Source organism: Kogia breviceps, chromosome 14, assembly GCF_026419965.1.
Source record: "Kogia breviceps isolate mKogBre1 chromosome 14, mKogBre1 haplotype 1, whole genome shotgun sequence".
In the NCBI taxonomy this organism is placed as follows: Eukaryota; Metazoa; Chordata; class Mammalia; order Artiodactyla; family Physeteridae; genus Kogia; species Kogia breviceps.
The window spans coordinates 33,361,632-33,375,800 of NC_081323.1; the positions used below are offsets into that span (position 1 = coordinate 33,361,632).

Here is a 14,169-nt window from a genome sequence, read left to right on the forward strand (position 1 = left end):
AATAATCACTTTTTATTGTTTCTATAAAAATGATGCATGCTCACTTATAAAAGTTTCACATAATATAAGAAGCAACAGATAACTCAAAATCATTCTCTAAATATAATTAAATTACCATTTAATGAACATTATTTTAAGTACTTAAATGAATAGGCACAGATAATAGGATGGATATGTAGAGTGATACAAAGAAATTAAAATGAGACAAAAAAGAACAGGAAGACAGAATGAAATAACTTTATAACATTGCGTTCAAACTAGTTCAAACATTAAATTTAATTTTACTTGAATTTAATGGAAGTGAAAGAAAATCAAGTAAAACTGAAGAAATTGATGAAATTCAAATTAAATTTTTCTCCACCACAACCTCTAAAATATATGTGACATTAAGAACAAAGATTATAAAAAACATTAAAACAGTAGTTGCTACTTTTCATGTGTTGTGTTTCCATTTTATAAATTATCAGTGTTGTTTTGCTCTTATAAATGATCAGTTGAGATGGGCAGGTTCAAGATGGCGGAGTAGAAGGACGTGCACTCACTACCTCTTGTGAGAGCACTGGAATCACAGCTAACTGCTGAAAAATCATTGACAGGAAGACATTGGAACTCACCAAAAAAGATACCCCACATCCGATGACAAAGGAGAAGCTGCAATGAGATGGTAGGAGGGACGAAATCACGATGAAAACAAATTCCATAACTGCTGGGTGGGTGACTCACAAACTGGAGAACAATTATACCACAGAAGTCCACCCACTGGAGTAAAGGTTCTGAGCCCCACATCAGGCTTCCCAACCTGGCAGTGGGGGGGGGGGGGGTGTCTGGCAACAAGAGGAGGAATTCCCAGAGAATCAGATGTTGAAGGCTAGCATCATTTGCAGAGGTGGCAGGGTGGCTGTGGCTCACTGCAGGGACAAGTACACTGGCAGCAGAAATTCTGGGAAGTACTCCTTGGCATGAGCCCTCCCAGAGTCTGAAATTAGCCCCACCAAAGAGTTTGTAGCTTCCAGTGTTGAGTTGCCTCAGGTCAAACAACCAACAGGGAGGGAATTCAGCCCCACCCATCAGCAGACAAGCAGATTAAAGTTTAACTGAGCTGTGCCCACCACCAGTCCCTCCCAGCAGGAAGCTTGCACAAGCCTCTTAGATAGCCTCATCCACCAGAGGGCAGACAGCAGAAGCAAGAAGAATTACAGTTCTGCAGCCTGTGAACGAAAACCACATTCACAGAAAGATACACAAAATTAAAAGGCAAAAGACTATGTACCAGATGAAGGAACAGGATAAAACCCCAGAAAGACAATTAAATGCAGTGGAGATAGGCAACCTTCCAGAAGAATAATTCAGAAAAATGATAGTGAAGATGATCCAGGACCTCGGAAAAAGAATGGAGGCAAAGAGTGAGAAGATTCAAGAAATGATTAACAAAGACCTAGAGGAATTAAAGAAAAAACACCTGGAAGAATTAAAGAACAAGCAAACAGAGGTGAACAACAAAATAACTGAAATGAAAAATACACTAGAAGGAATCAATAGCAGAAAAACTGAGGCAGAAGAACGGATAAGTGACCTGGAAGACAGACTGGTGTAATTCACTGTTGTGGAACATAATAAAGAAAAAGGAGTGAAAAGAATTGAAGACAGCCTAAGAGACCTCTGGGACAACATTAAATGCACCAACATTCGCATTATAGGGGTCCCAGAAAAGGAAGAGAGAGAGAGGACCCAAGAAAATATTTGAAGAGATTATAGTCGAAAACTTCCCTAACATGGAAAAGGAAATAGCAACCCAAGTCCAGGAAGTGCAGAGCTTGCCAGGCGGGATAAACCCAAGGAGAAACATGCTGAGACACATAGTAATCAAACTGACAAAAAGACAAAGAAAAATTATTAAAAGCAACAAAGGAAAAATGACAACATACAAGGGAACTCCCATAAGGTTAACAGCTGATTTCTCAGCAGAAATGCTACAAGACAGAATGGAGTGACATGATATATTTAAAGTGATGAAAGGGAAGAACTTACAACCAAGATTACTCTGCCTGGCAAGGATCTCATTCAGATTTGATGGAGAAATCAAAAGCTTTACAGACAAGCAAAAGCTAAGAGAATTCAGCACCACCAAACCAGCTCTACAACAAATGCTAAAGGAACTTCTCTAAGTGGGAAACACAAGAGAAGAAAAGGGCCTACAAAAACAAACCCAAAACAATTAACAAAATGGTGGTAGGAACATACGTATTGATAATCACCTTAAATGTGAATGGATTAAATGCTCCAGCCAAAAGACAGAGGCTTGCTGAATGGATACAAAAACAAGACCCATCTATATGCTGTCTACAAGAGACCCACTTCAGACCTAGGGAAACATACAAACTGAGAGTGAGGGGATGGAAAAAGATATTCCATGCAAGTGGAAATCAAAAGGAAGTTGGAGTAACAATACTCATATCAGATCAACTAGACTTTAAAATAAAGAATGTTACAAGAGACAAGGAAGGACACTACATATAATGATCAAGGGATCAGTCCAAGAAGGTATAACAATTATAAATATATATGCATCCAACAGAGGAGCTCCTTAGTACATAAGGCAAATGCTAACAGCTATAAAAGAAGAAATCAACAGTGACACAGTAATAGTGGGGGACTTTAACACCTCACTTACACCAATGGACAGATCATCCAAAATGAAAATTAATAAGGAAAAACAAGCTTTAAATGACACAATAGACCAGATAGATTTAATTGATATTTATAGGATATTCCATCCGAAAACAGAAGATTACACTTTCTTCTCAAATGCACATGGAACATTGTCCAGGATAGATCACAGCTTGGGTCACAAACCAAGCCACAGTGTATTTAACAAAATTGAAATCATATCAAGCATCTTTTCTGACCACAATGCTATGAGATTAGAAATCAGTTACAGGGGAAAAAAAAAACATAAAAAACACAAACACGTGGAGACTAAACAATATGTTGCTAAATAACCAAGAGATCACCAAAGAAATCAAAGAGGAAATCAGGAAATACCTAAAGACAAATGACAACGAAAACTCAACGATCCAAAACCTATGGGATGCAGCAAAAGCAGTTCTAAGAGGGAAGTTTATAGCAATATAATCCTACCTCAAGAAACAAGAAAAATGTCAAATAAACAATGTAACCTTGCACCTAGAAGAAATAGAGAAAGAAGAACAAAGAAACCCAAAGGTAGTAGAAGGAAAGAAATCATAAAGATCAGAACAGAAATAAATGAAATAGAAACAAAGAAAACAATGGCAAGGATCAATAAAACTAAAAGGTGGTTCTTTGAGAAGATCAACAAAATTGATAAACCTTTAGCCAGACTCATCAAGAAAAGGAGGGAGAGGACTCAAATCAACAAAATTTAGAAATGAAAATGGAGAAGTTACAGCAGACACTGCAGAAATACAAAGCATCCTAAGAGACTACTACAAGCAACTCTGTGCCAATAAAATGGACAACCTGGAAGAAATGGACAAATTCTTAGAAAGGTATAATCTTCCAAGACTGAACCAGCAAGAAATAGAAAATATGAACAGACCAATCACAAGTAGTGAAAGTGAAACTGTGATTAAAGATCTTCCAACAAACAAAAGTCCAGGACCAGATGGCTTCACAGGTACATTCTATCAAACATTTAGAGAAGAGCTAACACCCATCCTTTTCAAACTCTTCCAAAATATTGCGGAGGAAGGAACACTCCCAAACTCATTCTATGAGGCCACCATCACCCTGATATCAAAACCAGACAAAGGTACTACAAAAAAAGGGATTACAGACCAATGTAACTGATGAATATAGATGCAAAAATCCTCAACAGAATACTAGCAAACTAGAATCCAACAATACATTAAATGGATCATACACCATGATCAAGTGGGATTTATCCCAGAGATGCGAGGATTCTTCAATATACTCAAATCAGTCAGTGTGGTACACCATATTAACAAATTGAAGAATAAAAACCATATGATCATTTTAATAGATGCAGAAAAAGCTTTTGACAAAATTCAACACCCATTTATGATACAAACTCTCCAGAAAGTGAGCATAGAGGGAACCTACCTCAACATAATAAAGGCCATATATGGCAGCCCTACAGCAAACATTTTCAATGGTGAAAAACTGAGAGCATTTCCTCTAAGATCAGGAAAAAGACAAGGATGTCCACTCTTGCCACTCTTGTTCAGCATAGTTTTGGAAGTCCTAGCCATGGCAATTAGAGAAGAAAAAGAAATAAAAGGAATACAAAATGGAAAAGAAGAAGTAAAACTGTCACTGTTTGCAGTTGACATGATACTATACATAGAGAATCCTAAAGATACCACCAGAAAACTACTAGAGCTAATCAATGATTTGGTAAAGTTGCAGGATACAAAATTAATGCACAGAAATCTCTTGCATTCCTATACAGTAACAACGAAAGGTCAGAAAGAGAAATTAAGGAAACAGTCCCATTCACCACTGCAACAAAAAGAATAAAATACCTCGGAATAAACCTACCTGAGGTGGTAAAAGACCTTTACTCAGAAAACTATAAGACACTGATGAAAGAAATCAGAGATGACACAAACAGATGGAGAGATATACCATATTCTTGGATTGAAAGAATCAATATTGTGAAAATAACTGTAGTACTCCAAGTAATCTACAGATTCAGTGCAATCCCTGTCAGAATACCAATGGTAATTTTTACAGAACTAGAACAAAAAATTTTTAAAGATGTATGGAGGCACAAAAGAAAGACCCCAAATTGGAAGAATCAGACTCCCTGACTTCAGACTATACTGCAAAGCTACAGCAATCAAGACAGTGTGGTTCTGGCACAAAAATAGAAATATAGGTCAGTGGAACAGGAGAGAAAGCCCAGAGATAAACCCACGCACCTATGGTCAAGTAATCTATGACAAAGGAGGCAAGAATATACAATGGAAAAAAGACAGTCTTTTCAATAAATGATGCTGGGAAAACTGGAGAGCTACATGTAAAAGAATGAAATTAGAACACTCCCTAACACCATCCACAAAAATAAACACAAAATATATTAAAGACCTAAATGTAAGACTGGACACCATAAAACTCTTAGAGGAAAGCATAGGAAGAACACTCTTAGACATAAGTCACAGCAGGATCTTTTTTGACACAGTTCCTGGAGTATTGGAAATCAAAACAAAACAAACAGATGGGACGTAATGAAAGTTAAAAGCTTTTGTGCGGCAAAGGAAGCTATAAACAAGATGAAAAGACAATCCTCAGAATGGGAGAAAATATTTGCAAACAAATCAACGCATGAAGGATTAATCTCCAAAATATATAAACAGTCTTGAAGCTCAATATTTAAAAAACGAACACCTCAATCCAAAAATGGGTAGAAGACTTAAATAGACATTTCTCCAAAGAAGACATACAGATGGCCAAGAGGCACATGAAAAGCTGCTCAGCATCACTAATCATTAGAGAAAAGCAAATCGAAACTACAATGAAGTATCACCTCACACCGGTTAGAATGGGCATCTTCAGAAAATCCACAAACAACAAATGCTGGAGAGGGTGTGGAGAAAAGGGAACCCTCTTGCACTGTTGTTGGGAATGTAAATTGATACAGCCACTATGGAGAACTGTATGGAGGTTCCTTAGAAAACTAAAAATAGAATTACCTTTTGACCCAGCAGTCCCACTACTTGGCATATACCCAGAGAAAGCCATAATTCAAAAAGACACATGCACCCCAATGTTCATTGCAGCACTGTTTACAGTAGCCAGGTCATGGAAGCAACCTAAACGCCCATCAACAGGCGAATGATGAAAGAAGATGTGGTACATATATACAATGTAATATTACTCGGCCCTAAAGAGGAACCAAACTGGGTCATTTGTAGAGACATGGATGGACCTAGAGACTGTCATACAGAGTGAAGTAAGTCAGAGAAAAAGAAATATCGTATATTAACACATATATGTGGAATCTAGAAAAATGGTGCAGATGAACCAGTTTGCAAGGCAGAAATAGAAACAAAGATGTGGAGAACAGACATATTAACCAAACGGTTAAAGTTGGGGGTGGGGTGGTGGTGAGTTGAATCTGGAGATTGGGATTGACATACATACACTAATATGTATAAAATAGATAACTAATAAGAACCTGTATTAAAAAATTAAATTTAAAAAATGATCAATTGACTCGTAACAAAGATAAGATTATCACATTTTATTTACTCCCACCTACCCAATTTTAAAAATTATATTTTATAAAGTCAAGATGTATCACATTCTTTTGTACATAAATTATGTGCAGGTCCCCTTTTTATACATAAATTATGCATAATTCTGTCCTCGTTGCGGGTGTAAGTAGAGGTGGTATTTACAGTGGTTTCTTGGTTCCTGAGATCCTTGTATTGTGCTGTCTCTTGGTTGGATATTTTTGGTCATTATATTTTTGAAAGGTTCACCTTGATGTGTTTTACCTGAGTTCTTATGTGCTTGAGAATGTCTGCCTGTGGACTGCACACTTTAAAGACATTTCTCTGTTACTTATAAACCTCTTGGGTCATGTTTTATTTCCCTTAGCATTTTTCATTTTGCCTTGTTATTTTCTCTGCTCTATATGCCATAGGCTAACTTGTGTTTTTATTGTCTTCATGCTACTTTTGTTTCTTCTACTGGGACTTCCTACTACTGTTTTTGTTTCTCTCCTCTCTTTCTTGAGTTCTTCTTGCTCACTTTTTTTTTTTTTTTCAAGCATGCAGACAGTGGGGGAGGAGGGGGCAGGGGTGCAGGGCGTGGAGGCACTGGATTTTCTTTTTTCAGTCAGCTTTTTTCATTTTAGAATAGTCTCAGACTTTTTTGCCTTTTAGCATGCATTGTAATTTTTGTTGAAAGCTGGACATGGTGTGTCATGTGAATGGAGCTGAGGTAGATGGGCCTTTAGCGTGCAGTTTTATATTTATCTGGCTACCATATAGGCTACAATTGCCCTGGCTGTGGTGTCAGAGGCAAAAATGTCCTCATGTGCCCTTGTTTGTGTTTCCGCTATTGTCTTTGGGTTTTCCCAGAAGCTTCTTAAATAGAGCCTGAGGCTCACGCTTCAGCTGCAGTCCCCTGTTGTCTTGCAGGAGCCCTGTTGGTGTGGTGATGGGATGTGTGTGTTGGAGGGTCTGTAGGCCTGTGATTAGGTCTCAGTCTCTTAGTGAAACCTGCAGGGGGCATTCCACTCCCCCACCCCAACGGTTGGGCTTTGGTAAAACCCAAAGTGGTTAGATTCTGAGAAAACAGTTTCCCTTGAGGGCAGAGCACTCTGGGTGTATTTCGAAAGGTTACCACCCCACCGTCCCCACCCCCAGCACCTTCTGCAGAACCAAAGGGATTCTTCTTCACAGTGAGAATCTGGTGGGACTTCTGGAGGTAAATGTCACAAAAGTTATGGAAAATGCAGCTCCTCTGGAGTTTTTTTAAAGCTCATACTAGGCTACACTGAGCCTCTAGCAATTCGTCAATTGCTAGAACAATTAAAGTGTTCCTACCAAAACTGACTCCAGTTGTGAGCTTCTGCACCAGCTAAGCTGTGCTTCTCTGTTTCTGCCTGTCCGTCTCTCCAGATGGGGGACAGTAGTTTGCCCTGTGACCTTAATTCTCTGATGGATCCAGGAAGAGCTCTTGATTTTCAGTTTCCTCAGTTTTTTTTTTTTCTTGGGAGGACAGACGTCACAACTTCTGAGCTCCTTACGTATCAGACCAGAAACCAGAAATCCTATTTGAATAGTTTTAGTTTTACAGGAAAAAAATGTGAAGGTAATACGGAGTTTTCATATACCCCATACCCACTTTCCCTGTTAACAGTTCACATGAGTATAGGGCATTTGTCACCACTAGTGAACCAACACTGATACATTATTATTATTATTAACTAAAGTCTGTACTTTTGAGATTTCCTTAATTTTTACCTAATGTCCTTTTTCTGTTCCAGTATCCCATCCAGAATACCGCATTACATTCAGTCACTATGTTTCCTCAGGCTCCCTTTGGCTGTGACAGTTTCTCAGACTTTCCTTATATTTAATGACCTTGATATTGTGAGGAATGATGGTCAGGTATTTTAGAGAATGTTCCCAATTGGGATATGCCTGTTTTTCTCATGATTAGACATTTGGGTTTTGGGGAGAAAAACCACAGAGGTAAAGTGTCATTATCATCACATCATATGAAGGACACACACACCATCAGTGTGACTTATCACTGTTGAGATCGACCTTGATCTCCTGGCTGAGGTTTCTTCCCTGTGAGGTTCCTTGGTTCCCCCCTTTCTATACTGTTCTCTTGGGAAGGAAGGCACTGCACACAGCACACATTCTGCAGAGCCCACGTTTTAGGGGTGGAGAGAGATACCCCCACTTCCTGGAGGGGGAGGCATCTACATTAGATACTTGTAATTCTTCTGAATGGGTGGCTTGTTTCTTCTTCCCCATTTATTTATTTACTTGTTTATTTCATCATATTTTGGGTTTTAAGCCAATACATTTTTTAAAAATTTTGTTTTTCACCTTTTTCCAACTTAGGCCGTATGCAGCAGCTCTTTGCATCAGAGTCTGTGTCCCTGTGACATACTCCCATCATTGTGCTTTTGGTTTTAAATACATCTTCCATCTTTCTTTTTTTAAAAAATTTTTAAAAATTTTTTATTTATTCATTTTTGGCTGCGTTGGGGCTTCGTTGCTGTGTGCGGGCTTTCTCTAGTTGCGGTGAGCAGGGGTTACTCTTTGTTGCAGTGAGCGGGCTTCTCATTGCGGTGGCTTCTCTTGTTGCAGAGCACAGGCCATAGGCACACAGGCTTCAGTAGTTGTGGTGCACGGGCTTAGTTGCTCCGCGGCATGTGGGATCTTCCTGGACCAGGGCTCGAACCTGTGTCCCCTGCGTTGGTAGGCGAATTCTTTTTTTTTTTTTTTTTTTTTTTTTTGTGGTACGCGGGCCTCTCACTGTTGTGGCCTCTCCCATTGTGGAGCGCAGGCTCCGGACGCGCAGGCTCAGCGGCCATGGCTCACGGGCCCAGCCGCTCCGCGGCATGTGGGATCTTCCCTGACCGGGGCACGAACCCGTGTGCCCCGCATCGGCAGGCGGATTCTCAACCACTGCGCCACCAGGGAAGCCCGGTAGGCGAATTCTTAACCACTGCGCCACAAGGGAAGCGCCAACGTGCTTTTGGTTTTGAGCACTTCCTTGATCTCTGGCACTACAAGATGCTTCGGGCTAATCTTACATGGTCACCATCCCAGTCCTGGAATCAGCCATTTCTCTACGAGCTGGCTCCGTTTTCTGCCCTTTACCCCCCACTGTAGTTTCTTCTTTCAACCTGTGTATCACTTCCTGCTTTTGGTTCTTTTTTATGGGTGTTTGTGGTTCCTTAAGACTGTGGATAATTTCTTCCCTGAGTTCTTCTTGTCTTTGGTCAGTCCTTCTTGTGCATCTTCTTTATCTGCCTTTTGCTCCTCTTTTATTCAGTATCTCCTCACCTACCCTTTTTATTCATAGTTCAGTTTTAGTTCCTTCTAATTATTTCTCATCTTTAAGTGAAATGGACTAATTTTAGGGGAAAGCACCAGTGAATCATGGGGACAAGGAAGGGACATACCCTGGGGAGGGGGAGGCAGCAAGCTACCACACTCCTAAACCTTTGCCTGGAATTTTTCTGAATTTTTTTCCACCAGTTCTTCCCTTCGCATCGAGGCACGTCTTATTTTCTGGTGTTGGGGGGGGGCAGTGGGTCACTGTCTGTGGCAGTAGAGCCAGGTGCCGGCCTCTGGCCTGTTTTCTCTGCCAACACCTTGAGCAGCTCTGGGTTCTTCCCTCACAGGCCCCTACTGCCCTCCTCTTTGCTGCGGGTTCCCCCCACCTTCTCCTTGTCCCCAGCTTTAGTCTTTAACATCAGCGTCATGCAATACCTGGGGGTTTGGATACCGACCCTGGTGGACAACCTGTGGCCTGGAGAGGAGGACAGGGAGGCTGGGCTCCCTGCAGCTGCTGGCCTGTGTGTGGGCTGCAGGGGTTTCCTGCTTTGGAGTCAGAGTCTTTACTTTTATTTTTTTAGTTTTTACTGGAGTATAGTTGATTTACAATGTTGTGTTATTTTCAGGGATTGACAGGGAACTCTGCTTTTCATCTCTTGTCGTTTTTGGTGCTTTTGAAGGTGTGAAGGGATGCAAATAAAGGCTTTACTCCACTGTCTTTAACCAGAGCTGTTCCATCAAGTGTTATGGTTTGTAGAAAGATTATTTCCGTGGCAATCACATTTTTTTAACATGAGACTTTACCCGTGAAAGTTATAAGGGGGAAATGATGGGTTTTGCTCTTTATGAAAATGAAATCTTTTTACTTTTTTATGGAATAGTGAACTTGAGACTTTATGAAGTCACTTCTTGCCCAAATGACCTGTATATTCAGTACAATCCTGATAAAAATCCCACCATACTTTTCTGGTAGAAACTAGCAAGCTGATTCTGACAGAAAATGAAATCTTATAAAAAGAAGAAAATTACTTTTTCCTCGTTACTGAATCCCAAGTATCTTGATCATTTTTATATAAATCAGAAATATTTATCTGAGTTCCTTTAGAATTGAGTAATTATGAGGAATATAGAACTTCAAGAACTTTAATTTTTAGAAATGTAGGACACTGTATTTCCATTGTCAGAGGTTACAAAGGATATCAAGGAGGAATCTCTTCTCCACCCACAGATGCCATTTACTGTTCCTGACAGCATTTCTCATGGAAATCAGATCTCGACCATCTGCTAGATTAAAAAATGAAGTGATAAAAATGAAAAAAATTTAACTATAAAGAACTTGAGAAGAAATGTAAATGTACAAATTATATCATTGATTTTATTTTCAATTTGCTATTTAACATAAGCCAAACAAACAAATAAACAATAGATGTCAGTGTATGTAGGACATGAGAGGAAAAGTCAGGGACAATCACCCCCTCTCTGAGCCTCTCTTATATTCTTAATTTGTTGGAAATATTATTTTTCAGACAGCAGCGCTTTCTGCAAAATAGAAGAGATATTTTCCTTTTTTTGGCTCTCCAGGCACATTATTTGTCCTGACCAGTGGCTCTTTCTATCTTGGTAAATTGTACATTTTTAAAAACATGTGGACAGTTTAAATAATTCACAATCCAGAAATGAACCCCACAGAGGATTGCTTTTGCTGTTCTGTTTCAAAATAAATGAGGTGGTCACTCTGTACCTGGGGAGAGAAAAAGTTCAGGCCTCTCTTCTACCCCAGATTTCTAAACCCTTCTAAGGATTTATATAATAGTAAAGATACAAAGGATTATAAGGATTTTATAGTAAGAATGAAGCAGTAGTTCCTGCCCTCTTTAATCCAAGTAAAGACTATGATGGTCTTTTTTTTTTTTTTTTTTTTTTTTTTTTTTCTTTTCAAAAGACAGGCTGTTTGTTGTTGAGAGTGGCAACCTAATCCCTTCTGTGTCAACAGCTGTTGGCCCCTAAATGGCTTCCGTGCCACCTGTACTGTACTGTTTCCCCAACTCCTTGGCTATTTTAGTGTTGCATTTTTAAAATATAAGATATTTCTAGTTCTGTTTTGTTTTTGAGTGCTTGAAGAAAAATATTCTTTTGAAAGAATATTGGTTTAGATGTAGCCAGTCAACAATCCCTCAACTGAGAATATTTATCCTTGGCAGGTAAAAGCAGCTGGGAATGTATCTTCGGCCTAATGGTCATTTAAAAATGTCAGAAGTTTTGTGCTCGCTTTGGCAGCACATATACTAAAATTAGAATGATACAGAGAAGATTAGCATGACCCCTGTGCAAGGATGACACACAAATTCATGAAGCGTTCCATATTTTAAAAATGGGCAGAAGACCTAAATAGACATTTCTCCAAAGAAGATATACAGATTGCCAATACACATGAAAGGATGCTCAACTAATCATTAGAGAAATGCAAATCAAAACTACAATGAGGTACCACCTCACACCAATCAGAATGGCCATCATCAAAAAATCTACAAACAGGGGCTTCCCTGGTGGCACAGTCGTTGAGAATCTGCCTGCTAATGCAGGGGACACGGGTTTGAGCCCTGGTCTGGGAAGATCCCACATACCATGGACCAACTAGGCCTGTGAGCCACAATTACTGAGCCTGCACATCCAGAGCTTGTTCTCCGCAACAAGAGGCCGTGATAGTGAAGAGTGGCCCCCGCTTGCCACAACTAGAGAAAGCCCTCACACAGAAACGAAGACCCAACACAGCAAAAATAAATAAATTAATAAACTCCTACCCCCAACAACAACAACAACAAAAAACAAATCTACAAACAGTAAATGCTGGAGAGGGTGTGGAGGAAAGAGAACCCTCTTGCACTGTTGGTGGGAATGTAAACTGGTACAGCCACTATGGAGAACAGTATGGAAGTTCCTTAAAAAACTAAAAATAGAACTACCATATGACCCAGCAATCCTACTACTGGGCATATTATACCCCGAGAAAACCATAATTCAAAAAGAGTCATATACCACAGTGTTCATCGCAGCTCTATTTACAATAGCCAGGACATGGAAGCAACCTAATTGTCCATTGATAGATGAATGGATAAAGAAGATATGGCACATATATACAATGGAATATTACTCAGCCATAAAAAGAAACGAAATTGAGTTAATTGTAGTGAGGTGGATGGACTTGGAGACTGTCATACAGAGTGAAGTAAGTCAGAAAGAGAAAAATAAATACCGTATGCTAAGACATATATATTGAATCTAAAAAAAAAATAGTTCTGAAGAACCTAGGGGCAAGACAGGAATAAAGACGCAGATGTAGAGAATGGACTTGAGGACATGGAAGGGGGAAGGGTAAGCTGGGATGAAGTGAGAGAGTGGCATGAAATAGCTAGTGGGAAGCAGCTGCATAGCACGGGGAGATCAGCTCGGTACTTTGTGACCACCTAGAGGGGTGGGATAGGGAGGGTGGGAGTGAGACACAAGAGGGAGGGGATATGGGGACATATGTATAGCTGATTCACTTTGTTATACAGCAGAAACTAACACACCATTGTAAAGCAATTATACTCCAATAAAGATGTTAAAAAAATGTCAGAAGTTTTATAAGGGATTTAACCTTATGGAATTGCTGATATTCAACCATTTTTAACTTCAAAACTGGCAATTTCATCTCATTCAACCTAAGAGCTTACAGATAGCAAAGCCTAAACAGCACTGTCAAGATTCTCTAGAAAGGAGAAATGGAGGTAGTTTCCATTCTGTCAGAGGGAAGAGGTTGGAAAGCTGTTTCTGATGTAAATGTAATCATTTTAATGGAGCCAATACTCTTTTTGGATACCTTGCCTCACGCCCTTACCTTTCTACTTCAGTTTGTTCATGTCCCAGCCCCATCAAAAGGACATGGACCCCGTTGTGTGCACTTATCATGAATCATGTGGGAACTTCTGCTCCCGTTTCTTCTCTCTGTCCCTCCAACACTTCACCTCCATCCTTCTTATGTTTTATTTTGTGAGGAGTCAGTTGACAGGAGCGAATAATCCCAGGACAGACTTCCCAGGACCCTGCCTCCAGACCATCCTGTTCCTGTTTTCCCCACCGTGGTCACTGACCCCTGTCACTTTCCTGTTCCCTTGTTGGTGCAGGTCCTCAGTGAGGTTTGTTGACAGCTCTTGGTGGGCCTGTTGACTACTGCTAGCAGCTGTCCCATCATTTTCCTGGTTGATACACACTGGGAGGGGTTACTGTCTTTTATTTGGGGCCTAGGTTCTCAAGGACTTCAGAAGCCTCTTCCATACTCTGCAGACACACTTTACAGCCTTGTTATGAAAACCTAGAGTCAGTCCTGGTTCCTCGTCTTGACTCAGCCACCCCATGACTTGGAACCATTCTGTCACTGACCTCTGACCCTGTGTTTCTTTATCTCTGAAGTTAAATTTGTTGAATATTATAGTCCTGATTATGTGCCTCAGTGCCATTTAAGGTTGCCCTTTTCTTCCTAAAATCTGTATTATAGATAATTTATACACAGTTATTTCACAGGGTGGATCATCATAGCACAAGATACTAGCCTCTGTCCCAGGATGGAGTACATACTACCATTGACGACGAGGAAATT

The 14,169-nt window shown here is 39.9% G+C and overlaps 1 protein-coding gene and 1 non-coding gene across 6 annotated transcripts in view; both read left to right on the forward strand.

The window, feature by feature from the left end:
- KIF16B (kinesin family member 16B) overlaps window positions 1-14,169 on the forward strand; it is a 296,484-nt gene that overhangs the window by 233,436 nt on the left and 48,879 nt on the right. The window lies entirely within an intron of this gene.
- Window positions 11,795-11,901, forward strand: LOC131741925 (U6 spliceosomal RNA). Its single transcript, XR_009331278.1, has one exon. It is a non-coding gene; the product is annotated as a U6 spliceosomal RNA (small nuclear RNA).